The sequence below is a fragment of the Staurois parvus genome, unplaced genomic scaffold (assembly GCF_062004578.1).
Source record: "Staurois parvus isolate SC_StPar_1 unplaced genomic scaffold, SC_StPar_1.0 ptg001284l, whole genome shotgun sequence".
Lineage (NCBI taxonomy): Eukaryota > Metazoa > Chordata > Amphibia > Anura > Ranidae > Staurois > Staurois parvus.
This window is the reverse complement of record NW_028319080.1, coordinates 1,128,600-1,142,666: the sequence shown is the minus strand read 5'-3', so window position 1 is coordinate 1,142,666 and position 14,067 is coordinate 1,128,600. Positions and strand designations below refer to the sequence as shown.

General features: G+C 44.9%; 1 protein-coding gene and 4 non-coding genes across 6 annotated transcripts in view; all 5 read right to left on the bottom strand.

The window, feature by feature from the left end:
* Window positions 1-14,067, bottom strand: part of LOC149437525 (class I histocompatibility antigen, Non-RT1.A alpha-1 chain-like) — a 175,914-nt gene that overhangs the window by 86,419 nt on the left and 75,428 nt on the right. The gene's annotated exons all lie outside the window — the stretch shown is intronic.
* On the bottom strand, window positions 54-112 carry LOC149437555 (U7 small nuclear RNA). Its single transcript, XR_016308062.1, has one exon. It is a non-coding gene; the product is annotated as a U7 small nuclear RNA (small nuclear RNA).
* LOC149437554 (U7 small nuclear RNA) lies at window positions 1,612-1,670 on the bottom strand. Its single transcript, XR_016308061.1, has one exon. It is a non-coding gene; the product is annotated as a U7 small nuclear RNA (small nuclear RNA).
* LOC149437553 (U7 small nuclear RNA) lies at window positions 3,170-3,228 on the bottom strand. Its single transcript, XR_016308060.1, has one exon. It is a non-coding gene; the product is annotated as a U7 small nuclear RNA (small nuclear RNA).
* Window positions 4,728-4,786, bottom strand: LOC149437552 (U7 small nuclear RNA). The gene has a single exon (XR_016308093.1). It is a non-coding gene; the product is annotated as a U7 small nuclear RNA (small nuclear RNA).

Below are 14,067 nucleotides of genomic sequence, written 5' to 3'. Positions count from 1 at the left end.
TACATGAACCTGCAGCACAAAGATCTCAACTTTTCTTTCCTTGACATGATTACATTGGCTCCTGAAACACAAGAACCTTCTAGACAGATAGCAAAAGAGCTAAAATACACTTTTGGCTAAATTTGGGCAGAAGACTTCATTTTTAGTCAGCGCGTTCAAATAATGGAGACTGACATTTAATCTCCAGTCTAATTTCATTTAGTTTAAATAATTTTCTAAACATATATCAATTGGTACTTTCCAGCTCTTAAAAATGAATGTTTCATTTAAAAACACAGAGATATTTCACATCATAGGCAAAGAAATGTCCCAGAATTTTACTGAGTAATCTTGCTGAGTCATATGCAGATTAGGTTTCTCCAATTGGCTCTTTGGGAAAGTGGGCGGGAACTAGAAGCCAAGCTCCTGAAAGCAAAAGTTCTAACTTCATATCTCCAAAACTCACAAGTCAGCGGCAAAAACAGTCAGAGCTACAACTGTTTGTATTGGGTAACCAGGAAAATTTACAGAACACAGCCAGCTTTACACACAACTTGACACAAAGTAAAAAGAGAGAGATCTATCTAAACCATGCTCTAGAAGAGTCTGCAAAAGACTGTTAATGGGCTCTGACGTATACAGCCAGGTCACGAAACATTCTTGAAAAGCATGGTTAGGAAAATGCTTTGGTAAGTCTGGTTTTATTTGATCTGAAACTGCATTAGGGGTGTGTCTGCTTGAGCATGGTAAAATCTTTCAACACCCCTTCAGCAAACCCCTCAGACCCTTTGATTTGTTGTGGTAATTCTGTAAAGACTCTTTCCAAGGACTGGAAAAAAATGCAGCTTTTGCAGCTCTGGGCTCTCATTTGACATGGAAACTATGGAATCCTATTTCTGAGAGATTCTGATTAATCAGACTGGACAATACAAGCGAATTGGTCTCTGCATGGATCCAACGACCAGACAATCTTTGCTAAGTATTTTTCCTTTTTTTAATCCAATTTATTTTTACTATTACTTAAGGTCTTCCTCATCAGTCATTAATAAAACTTCTCATGCATCGTTTTTTGTTTTCTCTTACTGACAGACATTTTTAAAATTGTAAGCTGAATCTTAAAATGATTTAATCAAAAATAAAAAATCAACTTGCACTCTGAAAAAGGGTACTTATTGTGAACTCTGTTGCCTTCCGGTCTGGGTGTGGCAGCAAATGTTGCACACTTTTGAAAAAGGTCAGAATGACAAAAGCTGATTATTGGAACAGTGTGTGTTTTAATTAAAACAAGTGTTGGCAGCTTAAGTGTTTGTTTAAATGGGCGTTAACGGTGTAGTTACCCTGCCCCAGTTGCAATCACTCTCACTTGCTGGTTCTCAGATTGTTGTCCCAGAGCAGGAAAAGCCCTGCACAGGCTGGGATCTGGGAATGTAATCATCAGACTCTCAAACCTCAAGATTTTAAGGTTTTTGTATGATGGTTTCGTAGAAATACTGTAAAATATCTTTGATTCTCAGAGAAAGTACAAATAACAGCCCTTACTCTGCAATGGTCTGTGCTAGCAGAGATGACTGTAAATAAGTACATGAACCTGCAGCACAAAGATCTCAACTTTTCTTTCCTTGACATGATTACATTGGCTCCTGAAACACAAGAACCTTCTAGACAGATAGCAAAAGAGCTAAAATACACTTTTGGCTAAATTTGGGCAGAAGACTTCATTTTTAGTCAGCGCGTTCAAATAATGGAGACTGACATTTAATCTCCAGTCTAATTTCATTTAGTTTAAATAATTTTCTAAACATATATCAATTGGTACTTTCCAGCTCTTAAAAATGAATGTTTCATTTAAAAACACAGAGATATTTCACATCATAGGCAAAGAAATGTCCCAGAATTTTACTGAGTAATCTTGCTGAGTCATATGCAGATTAGGTTTCTCCAATTGGCTCTTTGGGAAAGTGGGCGGGAACTAGAAGCCAAGCTCCTGAAAGCAAAAGTTCTAACTTCATATCTCCAAAACTCACAAGTCAGCGGCAAAAACAGTCAGAGCTACAACTGTTTGTATTGGGTAACCAGGAAAATTTACAGAACACAGCCAGCTTTACACACAACTTGACACAAAGTAAAAAGAGAGAGATCTATCTAAACCATGCTCTAGAAGAGTCTGCAAAAGACTGTTAATGGGCTCTGACGTATACAGCCAGGTCACGAAACATTCTTGAAAAGCATGGTTAGGAAAATGCTTTGGTAAGTCTGGTTTTATTTGATCTGAAACTGCATTAGGGGTGTGTCTGCTTGAGCATGGTAAAATCTTTCAACACCCCTTCAGCAAACCCCTCAGACCCTTTGATTTGTTGTGGTAATTCTGTAAAGACTCTTTCCAAGGACTGGAAAAAAATGCAGCTTTTGCAGCTCTGGGCTCTCATTTGACATGGAAACTATGGAATCCTATTTCTGAGAGATTCTGATTAATCAGACTGGACAATACAAGCGAATTGGTCTCTGCATGGATCCAACGACCAGACAATCTTTGCTAAGTATTTTTCCTTTTTTTAATCCAATTTATTTTTACTATTACTTAAGGTCTTCCTCATCAGTCATTAATAAAACTTCTCATGCATCGTTTTTTGTTTTCTCTTACTGACAGACATTTTTAAAATTGTAAGCTGAATCTTAAAATGATTTAATCAAAAATAAAAAATCAACTTGCACTCTGAAAAAGGGTACTTATTGTGAACTCTGTTGCCTTCCGGTCTGGGTGTGGCAGCAAATGTTGCACACTTTTGAAAAAGGTCAGAATGACAAAAGCTGATTATTGGAACAGTGTGTGTTTTAATTAAAACAAGTGTTGGCAGCTTAAGTGTTTGTTTAAATGGGCGTTAACGGTGTAGTTACCCTGCCCCAGTTGCAATCACTCTCACTTGCTGGTTCTCAGATTGTTGTCCCAGAGCAGGAAAAGCCCTGCACAGGCTGGGATCTGGGAATGTAATCATCAGACTCTCAAACCTCAAGATTTTAAGGTTTTTGTATGATGGTTTCGTAGAAATACTGTAAAATATCTTTGATTCTCAGAGAAAGTACAAATAACAGCCCTTACTCTGCAATGGTCTGTGCTAGCAGAGATGACTGTAAATAAGTACATGAACCTGCAGCACAAAGATCTCAACTTTTCTTTCCTTGACATGATTACATTGGCTCCTGAAACACAAGAACCTTCTAGACAGATAGCAAAAGAGCTAAAATACACTTTTGGCTAAATTTGGGCAGAAGACTTCATTTTTAGTCAGCGCGTTCAAATAATGGAGACTGACATTTAATCTCCAGTCTAATTTCATTTAGTTTAAATAATTTTCTAAACATATATCAATTGGTACTTTCCAGCTCTTAAAAATGAATGTTTCATTTAAAAACACAGAGATATTTCACATCATAGGCAAAGAAATGTCCCAGAATTTTACTGAGTAATCTTGCTGAGTCTTATGCAGATTAGGTTTCTCCAATTGGCTCTTTGGGAAAGTGGGCGGGAACTAGAAGCCAAGCTCCTGAAAGCAAAAGTTCTAACTTCATATCTCCAAAACTCACAAGTCAGCGGCAAAAACAGTCAGAGCTACAACTGTTTGTATTGGGTAACCAGGAAAATTTACAGAACACAGCCAGCTTTACACACAACTTGACACAAAGTAAAAAGAGAGAGATCTATCTAAACCATGCTCTAGAAGAGTCTGCAAAAGACTGTTAATGGGCTCTGACGTAGACAGCCAGGTCACGAAACATTCTTGAAAAGCATGGTTAGGAAAATGCTTTGGTAAGTCTGGTTTTATTTGATCTGAAACTGCATTAGGGGTGTGTCTGCTTGAGCATGGTAAAATCTTTCAACACCCCTTCAGCAAACCCCTCAGACCCTTTGATTTGTTGTGGTAATTCTGTAAAGACTCTTTCCAAGGACTGGAAAAAAATGCAGCTTTTGCAGCTCTGGGCTCTCATTTGACATGGAAACTATGGAATCCTATTTCTGAGAGATTCTGATTAATCAGACTGGACAATACAAGCGAATTGGTCTCTGCATGGATCCAACGACCAGACAATCTTTGCTAAGTATTTTTCCTTTTTTTAATCCAATTTATTTTTACTATTACTTAAGGTCTTCCTCTTCAGTCATTAATAAAACTTCTCATGCATCGTTTTTTGTTTTCTCTTACTGACAGACATTTTTAAAATTGTAAGCTGAATCTTAAAATGATTTAATCAAAAATAAAAAATCAACTTGCACTCTGAAAAAGGGTACTTATTGTGAACTCTGTTGCCTTCCGGTCTGGGTGTGGCAGCAAATGTTGCACACTTTTGAAAAAGGTCAGAATGACAAAAGCTGATTATTGGAACAGTGTGTGTTTTAATTAAAACAAGTGTTGGCAGCTTAAGTGTTTGTTTAAATGGGCGTTAACGGTGTAGTTACCCTGCCTCAGTTGCAATCACTCTCACTTGCTGGTTCTCAGATTGTTGTCCCAGAGCAGGAAAAGCCCTGCACAGGCTGGGATCTGGGAATGTAATCATCAGACTCTCAAACCTCAAGATTTTAAGGTTTTTGTATGATGGTTTCGTAGAAATACTGTAAAATATCTTTGATTCTCAGAGAAAGTACAAATAACAGCCCTTACTCTGCAATGGTCTGTGCTAGCAGAGATGACTGTAAATAAGTACATGAACCTGCAGCACAAAGATCTCAACTTTTCTTTCCTTGACATGATTACATTGGCTCCTGAAACACAAGAACCTTCTAGACAGATAGCAAAAGAGCTGAAATACACTTTTGGCTAAATTTGGGCAGAAGACTTCATTTTTAGTCAGCGCGTTTAAATAATGGAGACTGACATTTAATCTCCATTCTAATTTCATTTAGTTTAAATAATTTTCTAAACATATATCAATTGGTACTCTCCAGCTCTTAAAAATGAATGTTTCATTTAAAAACACAGAGATATTTCACATCATAGGCAAAGAAATGTCCCAGAATATTACTGAGTAATCTTGCTGTGTCATATGCAGATTAGTTTTCTCCAATTGGCTCTTTGGGAAAGTGGGCGGGAACTAGAAGCCAAGCTCCTGAAAGCAAAAGTTCTAACTTCATATCTCCAAAACTCACAAGTCAGCGGCAAAAACAGTCAGAGCTACAACTGTTTGTATTGGGTAACCAGGAAAATTTACAGAACACTGCCAGCTTTACACACAACTTGACACAAAGTAAAAAGAGAGAGATCTATCTAAACCATGCTCTAGAAGAGTCTGCAAAAGACTGTTAATGGGCTCTGACGTATACAGCCAGGTCACGAAACATTCTTGAAAAGCATGGTTAGGAAAATGCTTTGGTAAGTCTGGTTTTATTTGATCTGAAACTGCATTAGGGGTGTGTCTGCTTGAGCATGGTAAAATCTTTCAACACCCCTTCAGCAAACCCCTCAGACCCTTTGATTTGTTGTGGTAATTCTGTAAAGACTCTTTCCAAGGACTGGAAAAAAATGCAGCTTTTGCAGCTCTGGGCTCTCATTTGACATGGAAACTATGGAATCCTATTTCTGAGAGATTCTGATTAATCAGACTGGACAATACAAGCGAATTGGTCTCTGCATGGATCCAACGACCAGACAATCTTTGCTAAGTATTTTTCCTTTTTTTAATCCAATTTATTTTTACTATTACTTAAGGTCTTCCTCATCAGTCATTAATAAAACTTCTCATGCATCGTTTTTTGTTTTCTCTTACTGACAGACATTTTTAAAATTGTAAGCTGAATCTTAAAATGATTTAATCAAAAATAAAAAATCAACTTGCACTCTGAAAAAGGGTACTTATTGTGAATAGAGATGAGCGAATCGAAGTATCCGAAGTGGAATTCGAGTCGAATATCGGAAAAATTTCGATTCGTGCCGAATCCGAAAAATAGCCTAATTCGGACGCGCGAATCGAAATTTTTCAGAAAATGGCGGCTGACATGTGCGGCGACGGAGCGGGGATGTCTGGGAAGGCGCGCAGACAAGGCGCGCTGACCCATAATGCATGCCTCAACTACATGTGATCGCATCAGCCTATCAGCAGCCAGCCAGCCAGCACTGTGTAATGGTCGAGCTATAAATAGCGGCCATTTTGGAATTCTTCATTTGCCTGCAGTTATTGAACAGAGGCAGACCGCTCTGTACTAGGGACAGGGACAGAGTTAGGGCCACAGAAACGATAATTGGGGACAGAGAAAAGTTACTTAGGGACAGAGAACCATTACTCAGGGACACAGACTTGTTAATGAGGGCCACAGAATCGTTTTTTAGGGACAAAGAAACGCTAGTTAGGGCCACAGAATTCATAATCAGGGACAGACAGAATTGTTACTCAGTGCCAGAGAATTGTTACTTAGGGCCACAGAAACGTTATTAGGGCCACAGAATTGTTACTCAGGGACAGACAGAATTGTTACTGAGTGCCAGAGAATTGTTACTCAGGGACAGACAGAATTGTTACTGAGTGCCAGAGAATTGTTACTTAGGGCCACAGAAACTTTAATTAGGGCCACAGAATTTTTACTCAGGGACAGACAGAATTGTTACTCAGTGCCAGAGAATTGTTACTCAGGGACAGACATAATTGTTACTGAGTGCCAGAGAATTGTTACTCAGGGCCACAGAAACTTTACTTAGGGCCACAGAATTTTTACTCAGGGACAGACAGAATTGTTACTGAGTGCCAGAGAATTGTTACTCAGGGACAGACAGAATTGTTACTGAGTGCCAGAGAATTGTTACTTAGGGCCACAGAAACTTTACTTAGGGCCACAGAATTGTTACTCGCACAGACACAGAATTGTTACTCGCACAGACACAGAATTGTTACTGAAGGCCACAGAACTGTTACTTAGGGCCACAGAATTGTTACTCGCACAGACACAGAATTGTTACTCGCACAGACACAGAACTGTTACTGAGGGCCACAGAACTGTTACTTAGGGACAAAGAAACGCTAGTTAGGGCCACAGAATTCATACTCAGGGACAGACAGAATTGTTACGGAGTGCCAGAGAATTGTTACTCAGGGACAGACAGAATTGTTACGGAGTGCCAGAGAATTGTTACTCAGGGACAGACAGAATTGTTACTGAGTGCCAGAGAATTGTTACTTAGGGCCACAGAAACTTTAATTAGGGCCACAGAATTTTTACTCAGGGACAGACAGAATTGTTACTGAGTGCCAGAGAATTGTTACTCAGGGACAGACAGAATTGTTACCGAGTGCCAGAGAATTGTTACTCAGGGACAGACAGAATTGTTAATGAGTGCCAGAGAATTGTTACTTAGGGCCACAGAAACTTTAATTAGGGCCACAGAATTTTTACTCAGGGACAGACAGAATTGTTACTGAGTGCCAGAGAATTGTTACTCAGGGACAGACAGAATTGTTACCGAGTGCCAGAGAATTGTTACTCAGGGACAGACAGAATTGTTACTGAGTGCCAGAGAATTGTTACTTAGGGCCACAGAAACTTTAATTAGGGCCACAGAATTTTTACTCAGGGACAGACAGAATTGTTACTGAGTGCCAGAGAATTGTTACTCAGGGACAGACAGAATTGTTACTGAGTGCCAGAGAATTGTTACTTAGGGCCACAGAAACTTTAATTAGGGCCACAGAATTTTTACTCAGGGACAGACAGAATTGTTACTGAGTGCCAGAGAATTGTTACTCAGGGACAGACAGAATTGTTACCGAGTGCCAGAGAATTGTTACTCAGGGACAGACAGAATTGTTACTGAGTGCCAGAGAATTGTTACTTAGGGCCACAGAAACTTTAATTAGGGCCACAGAATTTTTACTCAGGGACAGACAGAATTGTTACTGAGTGCCAGAGAATTGTTACTCAGGGACAGACAGAATTGTTACGGAGTGCCAGAGAATTGTTACTCAGGGCCACAGAAACTTTACTTAGGGCCACAGAATTTTTACTCAGGGACAGACAGAATTGTTACTGAGTGCCAGAGAATTGTTACTCAGGGACAGACAGAATTGTTACTGAGTGCCAGAGAATTGTTACTCAGGGACAGACAGAATTGTTACTGAGTGCCAGATAATTGTTACTCAGGGCCCCAGAAACTTTACTTAGGGTCACAGAATTTTTACTCAGGGACAGACAGAATTGTTACTGAGTGCCAGAGAATTGTTACTCAGGGACAGACAGAATTGTTACTGAGTGCCAGAGAATTGTTACTTAGGGCCACAGAAACTTTAATTAGGGCCACAGAATTTTTACTCAGGGACAGACAGAATTGTTACTGAGTGCCAGAGAATTGTTACTCAGGGACAGACAGAATTGTTACGGAGTGCCAGAGAATTGTTACTCAGGGACAGACAGAATTGTTACTGAGTGCCAGAGAATTGTTACTTAGGGCCACAGAAACTTTAATTAGGGCCACAGAATTTTTACTCAGGGACAGACAGAATTGTTACTGAGTGCCAGAGAATTGTTACTCAGGGACAGACAGAATTGTTACCGAGTGCCAGAGAATTGTTACTCAGGGACAGACAGAATTGTTACTGAGTGCCAGAGAATTGTTACTCAGGGCCACAGAAACTTTACTTAGGGCCACAGAATTTTTACTCAGGGACAGACAGAATTGTTACTGAGTGCCAGAGAATTGTTACTCAGGGACAGACAGAATTGTTACGGAGTGCCAGAGAATTGTTACTCAGGGACAGACAGAATTGTTACTGAGTGCCAGAGAATTGTTACTTAGGGCCACAGAAACTTTAATTAGGGCCACAGAATTTTTACTCAGGGACAGACAGAATTGTTACTGAGTGCCAGAGAATTGTTACTCAGGGACAGACAGAATTGTTACCGAGTGCCAGAGAATTGTTACTCAGGGACAGACAGAATTGTTACTGAGTGCCAGAGAATTGTTACTTAGGGCCACAGAAACTTTAATTAGGGCCACAGAATTTTTACTCAGGGACAGACAGAATTGTTACTGAGTGCCAGAGAATTGTTACTCAGGGACAGACAGAATTGTTACCGAGTGCCAGAGAATTGTTACTCAGGGCCACAGAAACTTTACTTAGGGCCAGAGAATTTTTACTCAGGGACAGACAGAATTGTTACTGAGTGCCAGAGAATTGTTACTCAGGGACAGACAGAATTGTTACGGAGTGCCAGATAATTGTTACTCAGGGCCCCAGAAAATTTACTTAGGGCCACAGAATTTTTACTCAGGGACAGACAGAATTGTTACTGAGTGCCAGAGAATTGTTACTCAGGGACAGACAGAATTGTTACTGAGTGCCAGAGAATTGTTACTTAGGGCCACAGAAACTTTACTTAGGGCCACAGAATTTTTTCTCGCACAGACACAGAATTGTTACTCGCACAGACACAGAATTGTTACTGAGGGCCACAGAACTGTTACTTGGGGCCACAGAAACTTTAATCAGGGACACAGAATTGTTACTGAGGGCCACAGAACTGTTACTTAGGGCCACAGAATTGTTACTCGCACAGACACAGAATTGTTACTCAGGGACACAGAATTGTTACTCAGGGACACATAATCGTTTAATTAAAGAGTATGTCAGACAACATGCAGAGGAGTGGCAGAGGAGGCAATGTTTTAGGAGCGAGCAGACGTGGCAGCAGAGGAAGGGGTCGAGGCAGCACTATTCGCAGCCAGAGGCCAGTGCTCCCGGTGTCATCCAGCGGTCGTGTCTCCACCGACAACCCTGCCGTCGTCGATTGGTTGGCTCGGTCGTCTTCCTCTTCCCAGGTCACCTCTGACACCTACAGCCAACGGTCGGTGGGTACGTCAGACACAACCGTTAGTTGGCATGGCCCGGGACCAAGCCCACTGAAATCACGTGTCCTCTACCTGCCCCTGTCCTTTGGTGTTCCCTCACCAAGCGAAGTATCGCATGCTGTGGGCTCAGCCCCACTGTACAGTGAGGAAGAGCTAACAGAGGGCGGTCAGGAACGGGGGGAGACATCCGCCTTTTCAGCAGCCAGGCGAAGAAGTAGTGGCGAGGAGAGTGGCTCGGTAGCCGGTCTAGAGACAGGTCTGTCTCCTGACCCAGACGCAGCCGAGGGGGCTAGTAGTGAGGCGGAGACCCTACTTGATGATGAGGAGGTTGATCGCACTTGGCAGCCTCGTCGTCATCAGGCAATTTCTTCCGCATCATCAGGAGAAGAGGGTGGCAGCTTGGCAGCGAGCAAAACAGTCGGTGGGTTGCCCAGGAGACAGCAGCAGGGTCGCAGCAGTGTCAGTGGAGCCAAACGTCCACGGAGTAGAGCACCAGCTCCACTGCAGCCTACCACCACGGCCAGTAGTGGTGCCGGTGTGCACGGAGGAAGCATCAGTCAGCCAGTGAGGAGTATCGGGGGCAAAGTTTCCTACTCGGCGGTGTGGCAATTTTTCGTCAAGCCGCCCGAGGAAGTAAACGTAGCCGTATGTCGACTATGTGGCCAGAAAGTCAAGCGTGGCCAGGGGGCCCATGTTGGGACTACAGCGTTGCGGCAGCATATGCAGCGTCGCCATTTGGTGGCCTGGGAAAACCGTGATAAAGATACGGCGGTTCTGCCCGCCCCAGCCCCCGCTCCATCACCCGCTCCGTTACTTGCTCCGTCACCCGACGTCAATCGCCCTCCATCAGCCAGTCAAGGCTCCAACACCTCTGCTGAGGGGAGTTGTCGCTCGTTGGCATCTTCCGCTCGTTCAGATGCTCCTTCTCCTGCTACTCCTCTTCACGGATTCCGTCAGCAGTCTTTCTTGGAATCCGTTTCCAAGAGACAACAGTTTGCGAGCACGCACCCGACGGTGCAAAAGCTGAACGTCCTCCTGTCCAAGTTGCTGGTGCTGCAGTCCCTCCCTTTCCAAGTGGTGGACTCAGCACCTTTCAGAGAAATGATGGCTTGTGCCGCGCCGCGGTGGAGAGTGCCAAGCCGTCATTTCTTCGCCAAAAAGGCAGTGCCAGCCCTGCATTCACATGTAGAAGACATGGTGGGCCAGTCTTTGAGCATGTCGGTCTCTGCCAAAGTGCACGGCAGCGCCGACGTGTGGAGCTGTAACTACGGTCAGGGACAGTACATGTCATTTACGGCCCACTGGGTGAACGTGGTGCCGTCACAGCCGCACCAGCAACTTGGACAGGTCACGCCGCTTTTGCCTCCACGTTTGCACGTCCTTGGTCCGGCAAAGATGTCCGCCTCTACCACCTCTTCTTCCGCCGTGTCCTCAGCCGCCACCCCCGTGCCAAGTCCCATTACCAGACCGGCATATCACATGTGCAGGGCGCAACGGTGTCACGCTGTTCTGCACCTGGTATGCCTTGGCGAACGTAGTCACACAGGGGAGGAACTTCTGAGTGTAATGAACAGAGAAATCGACAGATGGCTGTCTCCGCGCAAACTGAAAATCGGAACCATGTTGACCGACAACGGAAAGAACATGGTGTCTGCTCTGCGTCAAGGAAGGTTGTGCCATGCGCCATGCATGGCTCACGTGTTCAATCTGGTTGTCAAGCGGTTCTTAAAATCCACCATCCCACTGCAAGACATCCTTAAAATGTCACGTAAACTTTGCATGCATTTCAGCCATTCCTACACCGCAAAGCACACCCTCCTTGAGCTGCAGCGGCAGAACGGAATTCCACAGCATCGCCTGATCTGCGACGTTGCAACAAGGTGGAATTCAACCCTACACATGTTAGACCGCCTTTACGAACAGCAAAAGGCCATCACCGATTTCCTGATGTTACAAGCGGATAAAGGTACTCCCCTGTGTAACTTAGATGTCAGCCATTGGCAGCTCATGCGTGACACCTGCCGCTTGCTCAGGCCCTTTGAGGAGGCCACGCTATTCGTGAGTCGGCAGGACTATGGGATGAACGACGTCATTCCTCTGTTGCACGTCCTTGAACAAATGCTGTTAACAATGGCTGGTCAGGGTGCGGTAGACGTGGCGCACAGATCTCAACGCCACATGACCCCTGTGGGGGCAGGACAGGAAGAAGAGGAGGAGGTAGAGGAGGACATTTGTGCTCAGGAATTATTGAGTGAAATGGGTGGTTTTTCCACTCAGCGGACAGGAGTGGAGGAGCAGGAGCATCTGGTAGAGGAGGAGGAGGAGGAGACAGAGGACCCAGACGCACCGTGGCAGTATGCTGTGGAGATGGAGGCAGGGAGTCCCTCGCATTCCTTGGCACAAATGGCCCATAGCATGCTCGGTTGCTTGCGTAGCGACAGCCGAATAATAACCATCAGACAGAGGGATGACTTTTGGCTGTCCACCTTGTTGGACCCTCGCTACCGTTCCAAAATGGTGGCCTTTTTCACACCTGCTGAGAGGGAGGCCAAAATAACGTACTATAAAAACCACCTATGTAGTCAGTTGGTCTCTGCCTTTGTGCGCCAACGTCCATCCTCAGACACTGTGGGCCCTGTGCGCTCGCGTTCCGCTGCCATGGCAGCAGGGGAGGGGTGGGGTGGTAGGAGCAGTGGCAGCTCCACCAGCAGCAGCTGCCTCAGTCTGCAGTCGATGATGAGTAGCTTTCTTCACCAGCGCAGTGAGGAAACTACTAACCAGCCGCAGCAGCAGCAGCAGCATCAGGTGGACCTGGAGCAGGACCTCAAACAACAGGCTTGGGCCTACTTGGACAGCACCCTGCCAACCGAGGTAGACAATCCCCTTGACTACTGGGCAACGAAACTTGACCTTTGGCCCCAACTAGCTGAATTTGCCCTTGAAAGGCTGTCATGCCCAGCCAGTAGCGTGGCATCGGAGCGCGTGTTTAGTGCGGCAGGAGGTATTGTAACTCCGCGGAGGACACGACTGTCCACCCAAAGTGTGGAGAGACTCACGTTTGTGAAAATGAATCAGGCGTGGATTAGTCTGGATTTCAAACCACCAGTTCCTGACACAACTGACTAAATCCGCCATGAATCATGCCTCAAACATGTGCCACTTTGAGGTCTCCTCACACACTGCTGGTGTGTAGAATTTTTTGACATAGGGTGCTGGCAGATTATGGGCCTCCTATAGCTGCTGCCAGGCCCCTAATCTGCCATAGGCCCCTATATACCGCTTCCTCATGCTGCTGCCAGGTCCAGAGTCTCTCATGCCATGTGCCACTTTCAGGTCTCCTCACACTGCTGGTGTGTTGAATTTTTTGAAATAGGGTGCTGGCAGATTATGGGCCTCCCATAGCTGCTGCCAGGCCCCTAATCTGCCATGGGCCCCTATATACCGCCTCCTCATGCTGCTGCCAGGTCCAGAGTCTGTCATGGGTCCCTGTACGGCCTCCCATTGCTGCTGTCTCCATCGCCACACTCTGCCATGTGCCACTTTCAGGTCTCCTCACACACTGCTGGTGTGTAGAATTTTTTGACATAGGGTGCTGGCAGATTAAGGGCCTCCCATAGCTGCTGCCAGGCCCCTAATCTGCCATAGGCCCCTATATACCGCCTCCTCATGCTGCTGCCAGGTCCAGAGTCTCTCATGCCATGTGCCACTTTCAGGTCTCCTCACACTGCTGGTGTGTAGAATTTTTTTGACATAGGGTGCTGGCAGATTAAGGGCCTCCCATAGCTGCTGCCAGGCCCCTAATCTGCCATGGGCCCCTATATACCGCCTCCTCATGCTGCTGCCAGGTCCAGAGTCTGTCATGGGTCCCTGTACGGCCTCCCATTGCTGCTGTCTCCATCGCCACACTCTGCCATGTGCCACTTTCAGGTCTCCTCACACACTGCTGGTGTGTAGAATTTTTTGACATAGGGTGCTGGCAGATTATGGGCCTCCTATAGCTGCTGCCAGGCCCCTAATCTGCCATAGGCCCCTATATACCGCTTCCTCATGCTGCTGCCAGGTCCAGAGTCTCTCATGCCATGTGCCACTTTCAGGTCTCCTCACACTGCTGGTGTGTTGAATTTTTTGACATAGGGTGCTGGCAGATTATGGGCCTCCTATAGCTGCTGCCAGGCCCCTAATCTGCCATAGGCCCCTATATACCGCCTCCTCATGCTGCTGCCAGGTCCAGAGTCTGTCATGGGTCCCTGTACGGCCTCCCATT